This window comes from Tupaia chinensis, unplaced genomic scaffold (genome assembly GCF_000334495.1).
Source record: "Tupaia chinensis unplaced genomic scaffold, TupChi_1.0 Scaffold000101_1, whole genome shotgun sequence".
Taxonomy (NCBI): domain Eukaryota; kingdom Metazoa; phylum Chordata; class Mammalia; order Scandentia; family Tupaiidae; genus Tupaia; species Tupaia belangeri.
This window is the reverse complement of record NW_006159565.1, coordinates 1305604-1324569: the sequence shown is the minus strand read 5'-3', so window position 1 is coordinate 1324569 and position 18966 is coordinate 1305604. Positions and strand designations below refer to the sequence as shown.

Here is an 18966-nt window from a genome sequence, read left to right as displayed (position 1 = left end):
CTTGTCAGCATCAGCTTTTCCCTTTTGCCTTTGGGTACCTTCCCTCCCTTCTTTGTAGAAGCCTTTTTAGGCTTGGGCTCTGGCTTTGGAGGAGCAGGTTTCTCAGACAACCTTGCAGATCTTTTCTGTGGTTCATCCTTCATCTTGGCTTTATCTGCTTTAGCATCCCTGCCAGCCTTTCTCTTGGGCTCATGCAGTGACAACTAAGGTGGGACACAGGCGCCAGACGCAGGGGATGCAGCTGCATGCAGACTTTGGTGGGTCCTGGGGTTGCTCTCACCTCTTCCTCAACACTGCTCCTTCACTTGACTTTTTGTTAAGAATTGACAACTTTTGGGCTTACTGGTAACACTGATTGGGGTGTTTATTAATTTTCCACAGAATATGAACTCAGGAGGTTAAAGCAGGGGTGTCCATAATTTTTTGCCTACTGTGAGGTAGATCAGGCTCCTCCTTCTGCAAGTGGAGCATAGGTTGTTCTTTTACTGGCTGCAGCTTCAGCCCCGCCTTCTTTCCCAGGAAGTAAATATCCCAGCAGGCCTTGCTGCTGGGGAGGGACAGAAAACTGCACACACAGTCCAATAAGCAGAACACACAGCTAACAGGAAAAAGAGTAGAGAACCAAGGAAGGAAAGTGGAGGTGGACCTGATCCTGAATTTGTCCATGGAGAAATTGGATTCTTCTGGCTATCAGCCCACTCCTCTATTGATGAGTAACTTTCCAGGCTCCCTTCCTCTGAAACCTAGTCACTGGAGTGTAAATCAGGCCTCTCTTTGTCTTATCTATTTTGAATATCAAAAGAGATTAGGGAAGGTGCTTAAGCTTGGATGTCACAAACACCTAATGGGTTATCACTAATCTCCTGCAGATCAGCTGAAGAAGTAAATAAACATCTTCCCCCATCCAATTCTCACGGTCTCTGTGGTTAGAAGTGTTGAGTAATGTCATTTGGTCCTGGGGATGAGCTTCTGATTGACTATCAGTTTGGACCTAGATAAATCAAACAGAAAGGTGAACTCTCATACTCTGTTGGTGGCAATGTAAATTAGGACACCCATTATGGAAAACAGAATGTCAGATTCTCAAAACACTAAAAATGGAATTACCTTACTATCCTGTTAGACTAGCCTGTGGCCTGGTGATTAAGGTGGTTGGTTACCACATCGCCATAACCCTGTGGTTTGAGTCCCAGACCCAGTAACTTGAAAAACATGCTGGGCACATTGCATGAGTGTCCAGAGTCCCAAAAGGAGAAATGGAAGAGAAGAAATTGTGGCATGACTGTGCTCCATGGAAGGTGCTTTCTTGCTTTCCCTCTCTCTCTCTCTCTCCCATCTCTGTCTCTCTCTAGCAAGCACATGTACCCTCTGGGAAATTAAAAAAGAATCCAGTAAATCTCACTACTGGTTATATATCTAAAGGAAAGGAAATCCATATATCAAAGGGATACTGCACTCCTATGTTTATAGCAGCAGTACTCACAATAGCTAAGATAGGGAATTAACCTAAGTATTCATCAAGTGACAGATTAAAAAATTGTGGTGTAGATATACACAATGGAATATTACTCAGCCATAAAGAAGGATGAAATTCTGGTATTTGCAGCAACATTTATGAGCCTGGGGGAAATAATGCTAAGTGAAATGAGCCAGGCACAGAGAGACAAATAGCCCCTGTTCTCACTCATTACTGGAAGCTGAGATTTAGTTGCACATAAATGAAAAGTAAAAAGGTGGCTATTAGAATCAAGGAAAGAGATGGGACAGAGGTAATAGGGAGAACTTGGTTACCAGATATAAGAGTGTAAATAGACAGTATAATGAGTTCTAGAATACTAGGATGTAGGAGAGTAAGTATAGTTGGTGACGATCTAATGTATATTTTAAAATAGCTGGGAGAGAGGATTTTGAATGTTCAAAATACAAAGCAATAATAAATGTTTTAGATGGTGAATTTGTTTATTGCTCTGATTTGATTATTACACATTGAATACATATGAGGAGGATTCAAAATGTTTGTGGAAAAATGAAATTAAAGTACAAGTGAAAAAATGAAATCTATGCATTTTTTAAAAAATAGGAATTTTTCATTCACTTTTAAAGACCCTCTTCATATATTGAAAAAACCATAACATACCCTATAAATATATATAATTATGCCAATTAAAATTATAATAAGACATGCTCTGTAAGAATTTCAGTTTGAACCTCTCAGGGATACTCAAGTTTGAGAACATTTATCAAATCTTTACTCTAGGATTGGGAGCATGAGGACTTCTGCTGCTTTCAGTTAATCATTGTGACATTGGGGGAGGTCTCATAGTGGAGGTGGGAAAGGAGAAGATGAGTGAATGTAATCATTGCTGGTGGAGTTGCTGTTGCTATTTATTGACCATTTCAGTTCCTAAGTCAGTGACAACTTGCCCCTGTCTCAGTAAGGTAACAATCCCAGCGACCTGGCATTCTCTATCAATTTGTAGATAGGGGACCTGTTCACATGGACTTTTTAAGAAACTAGAAGTTCCTGGGCCAACATCTCTGCCTTTTCATGGAACTCACTACAAGGTGAATCTTTGAGTTCCCTCTTTGGCTCTGTATGGTTGCAAATACCAACTGAGTTACGCAGTAAAAATGCTTCATCTTGGGAGAACGTTCTAAGGTTTCACACTTTCAGAAATGGTAACCATGTTCTGGGACCCACCCAGAACATGGCCAGATGCACCCCAGCTCTGTTGTCACTTTTAGGAGCCTCAGATTTGCCTCAGTCGGACAGCCCAAATCTATGGCAGGTGAGAACTTGCTGTTCAGGCCTTGCTGTTCAGGCCATGAGCATCATAAAGAGGATTAGGATTTTCTTTTTTGCCTGTACACATTCCCTGGAAGGTGCAGTCATATCTAGTATTCGGGGACAAGCATGGGGTAGGGATTGGCAGTGGTCAACAGTGGCATATCAGCCATTGCACTAGATTCAAACTTGCTTGTTCATAGCAAGAACTCAGAAGTAGCCTGTTTGTGTCCTCCTCCTAGACAACTTTGGAACTTGTTGATTAAATAGCCCAAGTACTCACCATTGGAGAATTTGCACAGACTCAAGTTCTCTCAAGGACCCTACCCCAGCTTTTGTTACCTATGACTTCTTTTGGGGACTTGAGAGACAGAACAAGAGTATTCTGCTTTACTTTGCTCCCTTCAAAGGTAGCACCCTATGGGGGAGTCTGAGCAGGGAGTGAGGCAAGATGGTGGCTGTGTATTGACTTCAGTCAATGAAGTGACCTATAGTCAGAATTATATAAGGCAGGATCACTTATACAAAATCACTAGAAAGGGATGATTTGATAAGATTAGAAATTTAATTTAACTGAGGGACCAGCAGTAAGCGTAATGGCTATGTCGCTGGACTCCCATGTAGTCGAACGTAGTTCGAGTACCGGACCCAGTGGTTTAAAACTCATGCAGGCGCGTGTGTACGTGTGTGCCCAACAAGATCCTGAGAGGAGAATGGAGAAGAAGGGACTGTGGCGTGGCCAACCCCCCTGGGGGGTGATTTCTCGCTTTCCGTTCTGTCTCTATCTGTCTGTCTGGCGAGCGCATACACCCTATAGCAGAAATCTCTCCCTACCAAAAAAAAGAAAGACTAATTTAACTGAGTGAAATGTAATCTGTGGCACACAGACTGTGCATTTTAATTGAACTTTTGTGGCTAACCAGTTTCGATGCTTTTTCTGGTTTCTGAACCCTGGACTTTGAGTCTAGAAGGTAAGCAACCAACCTGTGTGAGCTGCTCTCTCTGGCTTAGATTTCCTTTTCCACAGACCCAAGACTCATTTCTCAAGTGCTAATTTTCCCAGTTGAGATTTTGGTTACCACCTAAAAGTTTTATACTTTTTTTTCCTCTGAAAAAAGCAACACTCTCCCCTTCATCCTTCCCGGATCAATTCTTCAATGATGTACCCCTAAATCCACATTTCTGGGCCTTACTTTTGCCTAGTTAAAACATCACAACTGAAATACAGCAATAAAGAGACTTATTCTAAAGTTTTAGAAGTGAGAATGCAGACCGTGTATTTTAACTTGCTGCATCCTTATGTGTAAAGGTGGCGTCTCCTCATTTTTTCCACATTGAGTTAAGAAACGGGAAGATGAGTCCACTTTCCTATTTGTTCACTCACTCACTTTCTTACTTAATGACATGCCTTAGATTTACAAAAATTTGCCAGATGGAAAGAGCTCACCATTATCTGTAACTTTTTAATTGCACTAGAATTCTAGCAAGTTCAAGAGATAAATAGAAAGGATGGTGAATGAGGAGATGGAAAATAATGCACAATAGACATATCCACCATCTTGAACATGTATTATTGCTTTGTGTTGCACACATACTAAATCCACTCTTCTATTTTGAAGTATACCTTGAATTGTTTGTGTCCTAATTTGAGCATTACACAATGTAAACATGTGTTGAAAAACCACACTGTATCCTGTAAAAATGCACATCTATTAAATGTAAATTAGAAATTATAATAAGAAAAAATAAATTATGGGAAAATGAATTTTAAAAAGAATGTGTGTCCCCTTGAAGATGCTCACTCACTTTACTGAAGCTTCAGTTTTCTTGAGTGCTCACGTAGGTGATAATTGAGAGGCCATTGAGACTTCCGAGAAAATACATACACAACCAAGAAAGCGTCAGAAAAACAAGGTGTTATGGCCTGGTGCTGCAGTTCAGTAGTTAAGGGAGTCAGATCCCAGATGACTGGACTGCAGTACAAGTCCAAAGACACACTGGGTGCCTGTGTGCATATGCCCAAGATCCTGATGAGAGGAAAGAATGGATGGAAAAGGATTGTGCAGGGCCAAGTCCCATTCAGGGGTGCTTTCTCTCTCTCTGATGGGCCTACCTGCTCCTGCTGTTAAAAAAAGAACAAGAAAAACAAGGACTTACTTAGTATTCATTGACAACAACATGTTGTTCCATACCTGCAATACTAGAAGAAAATACAAGAGTGAATTTAAATTCATTTCAAATATCTCCTCTGTCCTATCTCCTTTCCCCTAAAACGTCTCTAAGAGCTTCTGTCTAATGACCAAAGAAATATAGTAAGCCCAAATTTCCTCAGATTTGAGTCTTTTTTGCCCCAATTACAGGCAGGATTCAGTACATTTAGAATAATAATCAAACTTAATTTTGTTTCTATCCCCAGGGTCCTTGGACTTGTAACCAACAGGTTGTAAAAAGTATGGAAAAATATGGAGGTGAATACTCTGGAAAGTTCGTTTGAATAGAGATGTTATAATGAGGTGTCCCACTGCATAGAGGACAATCTCAGTCCAGAGCATCTTGGGGTGAAGTTATCTGTTGGGAAGCATTTGGAGGCTTGTCCTGCCAAGGATCACATGTCACCAGGTGTCAAGCTCTAGTCTGCATTAGGCTGAGAATGGTATGGGTTATCATTTGTCTCCAGGCTTTGATGACCCAGAGACTCCTAGCATCATTTCCTGCCTAGTGTCTGCCTATTCCTTTCTCCATTTTTCTTTCTTAGGTCCCCTTTAATTTCACAAAATGCATTATTTCAAGTCCCTTTTAATATGTACTCATAAAAGCACGGCATTATCTCTTTCCCGTATTGATTCACTTTTAATTAAAAGCCAATCCTTTATTTAAATTTTGGATTCAATATTTTTTTTTTTTTGAAAGAAGGGCTGGGAGATATAGGTAAACAGATTGGGAAACCATTTATGCTCAGCTTGTTTTACTTTCTTTGCAAGTGTGAAGTTTTTGGATTTTTTTGTTTGTTTTCACTTTTTAAGCCAAGACTTTTGCATAGAAATATTTACAAGTATTTCTTTGTCTACTCCATCCTACTGACTTTGTAGAATATTTTTAAACCATTCTATTCCCCAGTGGTCTTAGAGACCTTAACTAGGTGTAGTTTCAGTTACAGAATCCAGTTTCAGGCTTAATCTGCTCTGTTTTCCAATACAGGTTGTATCATGTCCCATGTTAGTGATAATAGATCCACCCATGCTTGAAATCGTGCTAGAGAAAAAATGTCATTCTGTCCTCACAAATCAAAAGGTAGAATCCATTTAAAAATATTTAGACATTACTTATTATTAAATTTTAATTTCAAAATAATTATTGACTTACAGTAAGTTGCCTCCCCCAAATGTACAGGAATTTTTATGTACCCTTCATCCTGTTTCCCCTAATAGCAAACTTTTACACAACTATAAATATAGTTATTCCTGTTACTATAGAAACAGAAAATTGAGGCTGGGATGTGCGCCGAGCATGTGGGTGGCGGACTTTGGTGCGGCCCAGGTGAGGAAAGGCCACCTGTGAGCCGGGGGAGCGTCCTCCCGGCGTCTCTGGGGCTGGAGGAATCCTGAAGCCATGACCACCTATGTATGGTTTGAGAGACACTTTGAGTTTTATTCTGGAAGCCCTGCAATTACCCTAAAAATTGATGTATTCTAGAACAGACCTATGGCCAATTGGTGGCAGAGCTTACATAGAACTATGCTTCGTGGTGTTCTGGGAAAAACCCTTCGACTTGTTGGCTATACCATTGAGTATGGCTGTATAGCTCACTGTGCTTTCGAATATGTTGGTGGTGTTGTCATGTGTTCTGGACCATCAATGGAGCCTATAATTCAAAATTCAGATACTGTCTTTGCAGAAAATCTTAGTTGGCATTTTTATGGTATCCAAAGAGGTGACATTGTGATTGCAAAAAGCCCAAGTGACCCAAAATCAAACATTTGCAAAAGAGTCATTGGTTTGGAAGGAGACAAAATCCACACCACTAGCTCATCAAATTTCTTTAAAAGCCATAATTATGTGCCAACAGGTCATGTTTGGTTAGAAGGTGATAGTCTATAGAATTCTACAGACTCCAGGTTCTATGGACCTATTCCATATGGACTTATCAGAGGACGAATTTTCTTTAAGATTTGGCCTCTCAGTGATTTTGGTTTTCTACATGACAGCCCTAATGGACAGTCCTAAGATTTTCTTAAGATTAGCAAGGATTTATTCTTTTGACTTTATTTTTTTGACTTGATTACTATCTCCTTTTCAAGTGAATTTATTATCGACATTAAAACCATGTACTTACCAATAAACTATTCTATTAAAAAAAAGAAAGAAACAGAAAATTGACATTGATATAATCTACAGAGCTTATTCAGATTTCATAACTTTTTTTTGGAGAAGTTTTTGCTATAGGGCACATGCGCTCGCCAGAAAGACAGAGAGACAGAAAGTGAGAAATCACGCCCCTCCCTCCCACCAGTGGGGATGGCCATGCCACAATCCCTTCTCCATTCTCCTCTCAGGATCCTGAGCATGCATGCACACATGCCCAACATGAGTTTAAGCCACCGGGCCCAGGACTCAAACCATGGTTGGCTACATGGGAGTCCAGTGACATAGCCGTTACGCCAACTGCTGGTCCCTTCATAACTTTTCTTATTGCCAGAGAGTGTGTACACATGTGTGTGTAAGAGAGAGAGAGAACTCCTTCAATGGGGTGTGGTCATGCCATAATCCTTTTACTTCCATTTCTCCATTTTGTTAGGCTTTTGGGCATGCATGCACACATGTACTGTGTTCTTTTTAAGCCACTAGGGCTGAAATTCAAACCATGATCAATTATATAGGAACTGGCCCCCTATACAGAGTGCTTAACTGTTGTGTTCTGGGGCTAGCCACATATAGTCAAAATGTGTACCTTATATATTTCTCTATTTTTTTCTTTTTCTCTTAACAAGGTCTTTATTTGAGCAAATTTCATTTTTTTGAAGAGGTCAATTTATCAGTTTTTTCTTCTAGAGATTATGCTTCTGTTGTCAGCCTGAAAACGTTTTGCTTAGACCTCCTATGTTGTTGTTGTTATTGTTTTCTAAAAGTTCTATAGTTTTATGATTTATATCCAAGTCTATAGACCATTTTTAAATTTTTATATAGGATATGAGGGTACTTCAAAATGTTCATAGAAAAAGAAATTAAAATATGAGTCTATTTGGTGCAAAATAAATTTGAAATCTATGCATAATTTTAAAATAATATGCAGTTTTCCAAGAAGGTTTTCAAGACCACTTGTACAAAGTTTAGGTTAAATTTCTTTTTTTTTTTTTTTCAGTTGATAGAACTTTATTAGCTTTGATAAAGCACTCACTCTGATATTTACATTTACATGAGAAGGAAGTCAAACAATTGAGTAGATTACTCTAACCAAGTTCCTTCCATTCCCATTAGCTTACATGTAAAGATACAATTTCTAGATTCATAATTTTTATAAATAAATGACAAAAAGGGAATACAGCTTATATTGAACACTGACTCAAGCATTTGAGGGATTTAAAATGTGAATTAATGAAGGGAAAGAATTTTCTTCAAAATTCCTGACTGCTATAAACGTACATGTCCATGTATTTTAAAATTATGTTGTGTACAAAATTAACAAGTGATAGCTTTATTTTAAAGTATTAATTTGTGTAATTCACTAAAAATATTATGAGGTCAACATTCGAAAAAAGTTTTTTTTTTTTTTTTTTTTTTTTTGCATATGGCTCTCTAGTTGCACCAACACATATCTGGAAACGCTATTCTCCTGCTGTTGAATAACTTTTGCATCATAGTCAGAAGTCAGTCAGGTCTATTTATCCTTTATTCTGTTCCACTGATCACTGTGTTTATCTCTCCACCAATACCACACTGTCCTGATTACTGTAGCTACAGAGTAAATCTTAACATTATCAGAATTATTCTTCCCACTTTCTTTCTTTCTTTCCTTTTTCTTTTTCATCCTACCAGGTCTTTTATACAGTTCAACATAGAAGGTGACACCAAGACAACACAAGTGACGTTCCAGTGTGGGTGCTGCCATCCCCCTCCACCGAATGCTGATCCAGTGACTGCCAAAGCCAAGTGTTGGTCATGGGGAAAGCTGCTGTGGAGAGCCACGCTGATGGGGAAGGGGAAAGTTTCACTTCTTCACAATCTGAATGACATCCTCATCCTCCAACGTATGGCCTTTACCCACTTTCTGAGGATTGTGTTTCACAGACAGACCCCAGACCAGAGCATATTTAAATTCTTTGATAAAATTTCTGTGAATCTTCATGCGAAAGTCCTCCACTTTGGTTCTGGAGTAAGGCAGCACCACCGGGGGTATGTAATCTGGTAACTGGTCTTTGGGTTTGGTGTAAATCCTCACTAGTTTTCAGCTAGTCCCAGATCTTTTCCAACAGGTCTTCACAATTCCAACGGTGATGGGCAGAGATGGGTACACAGTGAGGCACCTTACAGATGATATCCAATTCCTCAATGGAGATCTGGTCAATTTTATTTAACACATAGATACAAGGGATATAAACTCTGTTTCCTTCTACCACGTCAATGAGGTCATCAGCAGTGGCATCCCTACGCAGAGTCACAACATTATGAATTCTGTATTCAGCCAGAATGCTTTTACAGTTTCAGCGTCCAGTTTACTTCGAGGGCAAGTGGTGGTAAGATTAATGCCTCCTTTGTCCTTCTTCTTAAAGCCAATGTTGGGGGGTTTGCTGTTCAAGCGAATGCCAAACCCTTCAAGCTTATTTTCAATTATCTTCTTATGTCCCAAGGGTTTCAGGACATCCAGGACAATCAGGATCAAGTTACAAGTTTGAGCCACTGCAATGACTTGACAGCGTCTACCTTTTCTATGCTTGGCACCTTCGATATACCTGGGAAATCCAGGAGCTGGATCTTGGCATCTTTGTATGTGATGACATCAGGCACAAAGTAGTGGTCAGAGCAGTGAATTCATAGGCTGCCACCTCAGAATAAATTCCTGACAGGTTACTGAGCAGTGTAGACTTTCCCACAGAAGGAAAACCTACAAATCCAATTTGAGCATCTCCTGTCTTCACCACATCAAAACCTTATCCTGGTCCACCACCACCAGCACCACCTTTAGGAGTTATGAGTTCTTGACGAAGTTTAGCAAGGCATGCCTTAAGAAGCCCTATATGGTGTGCTGTGGCCTTGTTCTTTTGAGTCCAAGTCATCTCGGCTTCCATCTCTGCGATCTTCACTAAAGTGCTGCTCATGGTGGCAAGTCCCCTAAGGGTGAAGTGGCCTCCACACTGAGTAGTCTCTCCTCACACACTAGCCAGCAGACCTACCCCTTCACACTTTATTTCTTTTCAGAATTGTTTTAGCTATTCTTTACCCTTTTCCCTTTTATGTAAATTCAGAATAAGCTTGCCTATGTCTAACAAAAGCACTTGCTGAGATATTGGTAAGAATTTACTAAACCTATAGATCAATTTGGGGAAAATCTATTTTTTTAAAATTATGTTTTATTTCAATCTATAAGCATAGTATGTCTCTCCCATTTCTTTAATTAAGATTTTACTTTTCCGTTTAGAGATCCTGTGTATGTTTTGTTATATTTATACCTAAAATGTTTTATTTTCTTTGCAATGATTATACACGGTTTTGTTTTTCAGTAGGTTTCCACATATTCATTGTTACTGTATTATAATAATATGGTTTTATTTTTGTGTGTTGACTTATATTCTACAATATTATTGATCTCACTTATTAGTTCTGGAGTTTTTCTTTTCTTTTCTTTCTTTCTTTTTTGAGATTTTCTACATTGATAATTATGCCACCTAAAAATAGAGATATGTATTTTTTTCTTTCTAATCTGTATGCATTTTTTTCTTGTCTCATATAACTAAGTAGGACTTCCAGTATGATGTTGAGTAAGATATGTTCAAGTCTTTTATTCATATACTGCTGAATTGTTTTCTTATTGTTGCTGTCGTCATGTTGGAATTCTTTATATACTCTAAATGCATTCAGTTACTTTCCTGGGCATAAAGATTTCAAGTTGATTGACTCACCTTTGCCTTCATGAAGCCTGGAAGTCAGCACAAGGATATCTGCAGGTCAGAGTGCAGGACTGGGTACCCAGGTGTCACTAAAGATTGTATAGTGTTCTGGGAGGGTGGATTATTTGAATACATACCCTGGGAATGTTAGGAGATTAATCTGTGTGGCCATCAGTTAAGAGTCAAGGCAGGAAAACAAAAAGGAGTGATGTCCAGGACCTTACTCCTACACAACAGAGAAAGAGCAGGCAACTCTTTGGTGAGGAAGCTGTGTTGAAAAGACAGAGAAGCTGAGGGTCAGGGAGGGGAAAGACCGAAAAGCACCTGGATGCAAATTAGCTGGATTTCTCTCAGAGAAAATTCTATTTTCCAAAGTTTATAGATGAGTGTTTTTGTTCACTGATGACTCCAGTGACACCAGTCAGACCCCTTAACTTAAAGGGGCCAGATTCTCAGAAGGGAGGTTTAGTACTGTACTCCTGATTTAATTCACTTATGTCTTCATGAGTGATATTTTGTAATACAAATTTCTCTTTCTTTTCTTTGAAATTCAGTCCAAAGAAATGAATTCCTATAAAGGTACCCCATAAGTGCTTTGGGTGACTACTGATGGGGAAACAAGGAGGAAGGGGGTTGTCGTGGAAATGTGCAGAAGATTTTCATGCAGATGAGAATTCCTGCTAAATTGCAGAAAAACACGTGTTTGGATATTTTAAATGGTAGCCAGAGGCACTTTCTAGAAGTACACAGGCATATCTATGTTTAAAGCATAAACAAGCATTTCACATGTGGATGTCAGTCAGTGGTCTGTGGATCACTATATCAGAATAAATACCTTGCCCAAACCCACAGAATCAGAAATTTTTACTGGATATTTGTATTTAAAAAGCCACAATATGGCTACATTATTGGACACCAGAGATCTAAGCTTTTTAGTTTGTAGTCCAATTTTAATTTAGTTATACAAAGTTCATGTTTACTGGGAGAAAGAATTTTATAGATGAATTTATCCACATCATCATCACAGAAATCATTACTGGGAAATCAGAACTATGAAAACCTTTTCCACACTCACTTCATATTGTTTTCACTTATGAATTATGTGGCTGTGTGGTCACCTTGCTTGTGTCAATGCTCCAGGTATTTAGAGGTCCTAATCCAGTCCAGAAGAAAAAGACCAGTACCTGGGCATGCTTAGCTTCTCTCCAGAAGAAAAGTCAACAGAGAGGCCAATTTATAATCACAAGAGGTGGGATTCATGGTGAGTATGAGAAATAGCAAAGAGAGAGGCATGAACTAAGGAAGATGGCATTCAAGTCATGACTGAATAAGTATTAGACATTCCACCCACAGGACTCTGTTTTTCTGTATTTCATGCTGGCCAGTGCCCTTCCAACAACACATCCTTTCTCCTGCTATTGTGATGTCATTAATAAGACGAGGGTCGTTCACCACTCTCCTGGCCTTTTGTTTATTCCTGTAGTTTCTGTACATCCTCAGATCATCCATTTGAAGACTTCTGCCCCAGGTCTGTTATCAGCTGATGCCTTACCTAAGTGCTTCTCAAGCTAGGTTTTGAACACATATCACCACTTATCCTGAAAGTTCAGATTTTCATTTGGTAGTTCTAAGGTAGATTTTGAGATTCTGCATTTCTACTGAGATTCCATTTGTTGTGGATGCTGCTGGTTCATGGGCCACACTTTGAGTAGCAAGAGTTTTTCTGTAACCCAACATTATTCCCTTAAGTTTCCTCAAACATATTTGGGTAAAATATATTTCAGTTTTTCCTACAATTAAGCCTTGGTATTTCAAACGCTCTAGAAGTTTTCCAACCTACAGTTTGGCTAAAATAGTTTAAATTTTTCCTGGGGAAGACTGCTACCCCATATTTTACTTAGAGTTGAAATACTTTTGTGATTCTCCTAATGACATACTGATAACACTGCATATGTGAGACCAAAATGTTAGCTCTTGAAATGACCCAACTGTGTTGGAGGTAAGGATGGCATCATGAGGACGGACTAGATGGCAAAGAATAGTATAGACCTTGGGAAAAACCATTAATAAATCAAAATAATTTTGCCTGTTTCTTGTTGTGTAAGGTAGTCATCAATGTTAAAACCATTCCCAATACAACTTGGAATTGCTTTTACATTTGTTACCCTAGAGATTTGGATCTGTCTTTATTGAAACTGTGATATTTTACTTTGACCTTCTTTACTTAAATGTCTTCCTTTCTTTTAGCTATATCTGATCTGGAACTTGTGGCCCAGTCAATTGACTTTATTTTCACTGGCTATGAGATAACTAGCATTGCTTTTCCCTTCACTATGTATTCTTTGGCCACTCACCTCAAAGTCCAACAAAAACTGTAAGAGGATATTGATGCATCTTTCCTTAATAAGTGAGTGGATGATACCCAGAGAGGGAGGGATGAAGTGAAGCCTTAGCAAGAATACTTGTTCATTACTTCCTACAAGAAATTTTGCAAAGAGTGTAAGCATTGATCCCTTCACTGGGATCAATATTCAGGAAGAATCTAAAGAGAAAACCAAAGGGACAAACATAGATAATGAATACTAGCTGCAGAAATCTAAGAACTGTGTAAAATAGTGTCTGTCTTGTATCTATTATCTGTTATCATAGTAATGCCAAGTAAAAGTCAGCCACCAGACCTCAGTGACACATTACAGTAAGCATTTATTGTTCAGGTATCTGGATTGTTAGCTCTGATGATTTATGTTGGATGTGTTCTGGTCTGGTTGTTGGTGCTTGGGTCTGGCCCTCCTAGGTTTGGCAGACAGACTCATTTCTGCTGACATACCTCTCATATTCACTGTTAGGCTCCTGGTGAAGAAGCCAAAATATAAACGAGGGTGTCTGGCTCATGAACCAAACTCCTAACCTCTCAAATATTGCCTCTCAAATATAACACCAAGTGACAGCCATATATTGACTATATTATTTTCAGATCTCCATCCAGACTTGAATATTTTTGTGGTGTGAATAGTCCTGATCTTTGTGGCTGGCATATATGTTTTGGCAGTGTGATCTCCATCCATTCTTGGATATTTTTGTGGTGTGAATAGTCCTGGTCTTTGTGGCTGGCATATATGTTTTGGCAGTGAGATGCACATGAAAAGACCTTCTTCAGAACTTACAGTCAAGCCAAAGAGTAACAACTAGGAGGCTGTTTCAGCCACAGAAGATGGACTGAGTCCTCTGGTTTTTGGACCAAAGCACCTTTGTGTTTCCTCCAAACTAAGCCCTTCTACCACCTGTAGCTTCATGAATGTAAATTCAGAGACCACTCACTTAACTTCTCTTTGATTCATGCAGTCATCAAACAAGATAATAAGTGATTACTGTATAAAGAATTAAGCCAGGCAGTGAGAAATCCAAATGTCAAAAAAATGGGGGCCATGCACACTGGGTGCATGTGCATGCATGCCCAAGATCCTGAGTAGAGAATGGAGGAAAGGGGATTGTGGAGTAGCCATCCCCGCCGGGGGGGTGATTTCTTACTTTCTATCTGTCTCTCTGGTGAGTGTATGCACCCTATAATAAAAATATTTCTTAAAAAAATCTGTTGGAAAGAATTCATGACATACACAAGTATATTCTACAGACTTAAGTCTATAGAATACTTATAGTGCATTCCATGTATTAAATGCATCACCCATACCAATACATATTGATGATGTGTTGGTGTGTGGCAACGCTGATGCGATGATCAGTCTCCCTAAATCAACATTTTTTCTTAATATAATCAAATATTGAGGAATCAAATTTGACTCAAACATGACCCTAAATGTCAACAAACTCATTGGAACCAATAAACAAGAAAGTCAGTGAAGATACTGTAGCAGAGAAGCATCATATGCCCATGTAAACTGTCTGACTTAAAGTATTCTATGGGATGTGGGGGGGGGGGATGGAAAGAAATTCAGGTGATTGAGAAAAAGAAGAAAAAGGAAGAGAAGAAGAGGAGGAGAAGGAAGAGGGAGAGAAATGAGAACCAGGAAGAGAAGATAAAAGAAAAGAGAAGCAAGGAGAGAAGAGACAGGAAAGGAAAAATAACAATTAAATAGCATTAGATATTTCTCCTGCTCCTTTCTCCATGAGCTTATGACCAACATATGCATTAATTGAGGTAGGAACCTACTTTACCATAAATGTTTAATTTCCTATAGGCCAAAACTACCGGTTCTGGCCTTCATCTCTCTTTTTGTGCAGATAGCAGGCCCGCAAGCATGGTGAACGTCCCTAAAACCCGCCGGACCTTCTGTAAGAAGTATGGCAAGCACCAACCTGATAAAATGACGCAGTACAAAAAGGGCAAGGATTCTCTGTCTGCTCGGGGAAAGCGGCGTTATGACAGGAAGCAGAGTGGCTATGGTGGACAGACTAAGCCTATTTTCTGGAAAAAGGCAAAAACTACAAAGAAGATTGTGCTGAGGCTTGAATGTGTTGAGCCCAACTGCAGATTTAAGAGAATGCTGGCTATCAAGAAATATAAGCATTTTGAATTGGTAGGAGATAAGAAGAGAAAGGGTCAAGTGATGCAGTTCTAAGCCTCATCTTTTCTATTATGAAGATGGCAAAATCCTGAGGTGAATGTTCACCTCATTTGATTACAGTTGGTCTGTTTGTAAGGGAATAAAGTAATCAATAAAATTCCCCTTTCAGGGAAATTTGATTTCATGGTAAAAAAAAAATTTCCTATAGGCCTTTCAGAATGTGAACACATCATCATACTGAATATAATTTTAGTGTTTAAAGAGATATTTTCCCTTTAACAGCATTACTCTCATCTCAACAAGACTGAAATCTCCCACAGGGTATGGGGAACAGACTAATAATTAGCTTTAAATTATTAAAAGTAGACAACCATGGCAGGATTTCAATGATAAGTCCACAGTATTATCTTATATAAGACTGAGGGGTCTGTGTGAGAACCCTAAATATGTGGCTTTTCAGGTTTTTATGTTTCATTAACTTGTTTTCATCTATTATTGTGGAACTAGGTTCAGAAAGAAGAACAATGACAGCATAAATCCTTACAGGCAAATGCCTTTTGAAGCTGGACTCTGAAATTGCATTGGCATGAGGTCCTTTCTCATTAATGTAAAACTCACTCTCACCGGAGTACTGCAGAACTTCTCCCTCAAACCTTGTAAATAAATACAAGTCAGATGGTAATTCTCTCACCGGAGTACTGCAAAACTTCTCCCTCGAACCTTGTAAATAAATACAAGTCAGATGGTAAACTTTGAGATATTCTTGTTCATCTTCATTTGTTTGTTTGCTATAGGGCATGTGCACTCACTGGAGAGAGAGAGAGAGAGAAAGAGAGAGAGAGATATACCTCCCCCAGTCTCAGGGAATAGCCATACCACAATCCTTTCTCCTCCATTCTTGGGATCTTGGGCATACATGCACACACACCTGGCATGCTTTTCAAATCACTGAGTCCAGGACTCCAGCCACTCAGTCAGTGACATGAAATCCAGGTACCTTAACCTTTGTACCATCTGCTGGTCCCATTTTAAAATAATTTGTTGTATAGGTCAAAACATCTATGAACGTCCAGGGTCCTTGAATTCTGGAGGTCTAAATATATGGCTTTATAAGGCCCAAACTATAAAGACCATCTGGAGTTGGTGTAGCTTAGCATGACATAATTATGAGAAATCTCTTTGAACTAGAGCAAGATTTTAAATTTGTTTTCACTATGCTGGAGATGGGTAAATATTGTGTTCAATCATGACATGCAATGATTATCTCATTATTTTTTTTAATGGTACTTCTCTCTTCCAGAACTTATGGAAGCTCTCTGATGACATTTTCAACCACTGGCTATACATTGGCATCTCTAGGGAGCTTTGAAAACTCATGTTCTCTGAGTCATCTCAGAAATGCTAATATTATTTGCCCCTCTGTGGCTTTAAAAGCTCCCCCATTGCTTCTCATTGTGCAACCAAGGTTGTGAATCACTGATTTATGGCATTTCTTCTAGATGTGAAGGACTTCTGTCCAGGGCTATCATGACTAACCTTACCTTCCAGTGTCCCACCTCAGATAAGCTTGGCCGCTTTTACATCCCAATGATAATTTTATGAAAGTTCTCTTTCTCTCTCCTCATTGTTCTGTTTTCATTCTTCAAGTCTTAGTTCAATCCTCAACTCCCTCCAACAAACCTTCACAATCTAATTCAGGGACCATTTACTCTTCTGATTTCTTATTGGTTACTGTAGGCTGTTATCATCACCTAATTTAATACTTTGTCATAAATAATCCATTTTGGTTTGTTTTTCTTTCTTTAGGAGAGATTTTGCTATCGGGCATGTGTGCTTGCTGAAGATAGAGATGGAGAAAGAGAAAGTGAGAAATCATCCCCCAGGGGGATGGCCTTTCTGAAATCCCTTCTCCTCCATTCTCCTCTTGGGATCTTGGGCATGCACGCACACATGCTTGGCCTGAGTTTCAAGCCACCAGATCTGGGACTCAAAGCTGCGAACTCCATGTGGGGGTCCAGTGCCCAACCACTACATCACATGCTGGCTTCCTACATTGGTTTCTATGCTTTCTGTATATCAAAGAATGCTCCTTCTACCAATTATGCCTCCTCATTTTATTCCTTTCATAAATTCCCAGTAGTGCCTTGCAGGAGCCTTTGTTCAATACAAGCATTCAGAAAATGTTCAAGGTATGATTTGGAGTTCTTAGATACACATTTTAAGCTACTTTAATTTCTAGAATTTAATGAATGGCATTTGTGTGTGCATGTGCATACATGCATATATACGTCTGTCTGCAGAAAAAATATATGCACAGCATTAGAGATAAAAAGTAATAAAGTGTTACATTTATAGACATATTTAGAATATCACCACTGAAGAACTTAAAGAATAATTATCATTGGTCATATCAAGCAAAGTCCTATCGGTTAAACTTTTGTGTTTAATATGCAACTTTTCCCTCAAGTAGGCTTTCTGCATGAGAGGAGAGGATAGGGATGGTTACTGTTTTATTTGTGAATTTCAGGCAGCTGTGTAGTCATCTTGTAAGTATATACAGACATAGGAAGCTTTGGAATACTACAGTATTTTAGTCACTTCTTCAGAGTTGAGGGGTGCTACCAACAGAGTAAACTCATCTGACCTGAGTGAGCAGCAGGCCAACTGTCATGAAGGTTGAGAAGTTCCAGTCTGTAGATAACTAGGAGCTTGCCAGCGAGTATCTGTCCCATCCCAGGTATGCCAGAGGCCTGCTTTCTTTCAGGGATGACCAATGTCAATTGTTCTTTAAGTTCTTCATCAGGGATATCAAAGCAAGCTACAGCCATAGTCAGGGAGGTGAGAGAAGATATGTATTCTGAGGATTTTTTCTTAGTTTTAGATCTTCCCTCATCCCTTACCTCTATTGTGATGCTGTACTATCACATGTGAAAAAGCTGGCTTTCCTGTAAATACACTCTACTGTTTTTATTTCTGGACTTAAGTCCTTCCCTGACATGTGCCCCATGCCCCCAAGTTGTCTCTTTCTTTTGCCTACCCTGCTATCCCCATTTTATGGGCACCTTGGCAGACTTAAACCCATTTTCCTTTAAAAAAATTTGAAAAAAATTCTGCAGACATGTCTCTATCTCTGACACAGAAATGGCAATGATGGAATACCATAGATCACAATGTCTTATAATGTGAGTGAATTGATTTATTTCAAATTGACTTCTAGTTAAGTGCAAGAGGCAGGCACTAGACTTTAAGATGTTGATGGTTCATAGCTCCGGCCACTCTTGTCCAGCGTCAGCCCTACCTATTCCAGCAACTTGCAAATGACTTACATCATCAGTCCATGTGATCCTTTGTGTTATGACATAATAATTGACATTAAGGACTACTATTAACTGGTCTGTTGGCAAAATGATGCAACCTCTGCATTCTCCATCTCACCAAGTTTAGAAGGTGGTTGTGTAAAGAGATGGCCCTTTCATGTATTCATTAAAAAAATCACCATGCCCACTATGGCACTCTAAGGCTCCAGCAATATATTGATATTTTGTGAATATATATA

At 39.1% G+C, this 18966-nt stretch overlaps 2 pseudogenes; one reads left to right on the top strand and one right to left on the bottom strand.

The window, feature by feature from the left end:
* The first annotated feature begins 6520 nt into the window (after positions 1-6520).
* LOC102475316 (mitochondrial inner membrane protease subunit 1 pseudogene) lies at positions 6521-7009 on the top strand (annotated as a pseudogene).
* Positions 7010-8950: 1941 nt separating this feature from the next.
* LOC102471200 (developmentally-regulated GTP-binding protein 1 pseudogene) lies at positions 8951-10163 on the bottom strand (annotated as a pseudogene).
* Positions 10164-18966: the final 8803 nt, after the last annotated feature.